Source organism: Echinops telfairi, unplaced genomic scaffold (genome assembly GCF_000313985.2).
Source record: "Echinops telfairi isolate 266 unplaced genomic scaffold, ASM31398v2 ScPeMD7_5167;HRSCAF=5991, whole genome shotgun sequence".
Classification (NCBI taxonomy): Eukaryota; Metazoa; Chordata; class Mammalia; order Afrosoricida; family Tenrecidae; genus Echinops; species Echinops telfairi.
In genome coordinates, this window is record NW_022109066.1 from 1921273 (window position 1) to 1922795 (window position 1523).

Here is a 1523-nt window from a genome sequence, read left to right on the forward strand (position 1 = left end):
ATTTCATCATAATATGTTGAGAATAACCGATGTAGAGGGATCCCTCCCAGAAACTCTGATTCTAATTCCTGAAAGATGTTTCCTAAAGCTCCTTATGGTTGTAAGGCTAGAATGAGAAGGATCCGAGATGAGACACAACCCCTTATGAGGCTGACCTCACACTCATTTCCCGTCCTTATTGGGATGCTCACCCACAGAATCGCCCCCTGGTCGTCTCCTCCTGTCATCAGCAGTTGCTCATCAATCTCACGCTTGAAACATGGATGCTGTCTGCTTCCCTATTGTTTGCACTGTCTTACACTCAAATGATTCGAGCATCTCATAACTGCATACCTTTGTAGATGCTCTTTTCTCTCTCTCAGAAAGTTTATTCTGCTTGTTTTGACAAAACAACTCCATCCTTCATGATTTTGAATGTAGACACTGGAATTCGTTCTCAAACAGTTCAAAGCAATGGAGCCTGGAAAATGTGAATGACAACTTTGTGCCATGCAGGTGGGATGATCTGATGGATTGATTTGCATCCCGCTTGAAGATATGTTGAAAGCATAAATGCCTGTGCCTGAAAAGCAGGTGCCCTTGTGGTTAAAGCATTAGGCTGCTGACAAGATAGCAATTTGGCCCCCCTAGCCACTCCTTGAGAAAGACGTGGTAGTCTGCATCCATAATGATTTACAACTAAATCAGTGGTAGCGGACATAGGGTGGGTCCTAAGTCTAATCACATCTGGATGACATCTTACGAAAAGAGCCAAATAGACACACACACACACACACACACACACACACACCACACGCCATGCCACAATGGAGACGGATGTGTCTACAAGTCCAGGAACCCCAAGGCTAGATGCTGGAAAAAAACAAGGATCTTCCCCGAGAGAGCGGATGCCCTGACTCTGGACTGCTTGAACTGTGAGAAAGTAAACTTGTGCTTGTGAGAGCCACCCATGTGTGGTAGTTTGTGCTGTGGCTACTCTAGATAACCAAGACAGATGGCGATGATTAAGAAGAGGGGAGAGAAAGGAGGCATTGTGTGAGCTCAGACAGATTAAGAGGACAGTGGAACACAGCCAAGAAAAGCAGGTAGGAACAGAATCCCCGAGGCAGTTACATAGAAAGGAGGCAGGCAGAACTCAGTACGCTGCCTCTGTTGTGTTCTGGTCTGGGTTCGCCCGCTTCACGTCTTCAGGACTCAGTTGTGCCATTTGGAGAATGTGGGATTTTTTTTTTTTTTTGAGAATGTGGGATTTTTAACCTCTGGGGGCCATCCATCCCTCTTCTCACATTTGATGTTTCTAACATTTTGTCAGACTGCTACAAAACTCAGATCAACAGACTGTTATCAATCATTTACATGTGATTATAAATTGATTCCATAACTTATTTTCTTAGAAACTGATATCGACAAAAATTGAAGAAAAAAATCTATTTTATTTGGTTGGCATCCAGGAGCACAGCGTGTAACTTGGAAGCAGGGGCTATTTTACAAGGCCCAGTGGAGGGCGGAAACCCGCGAGCGTG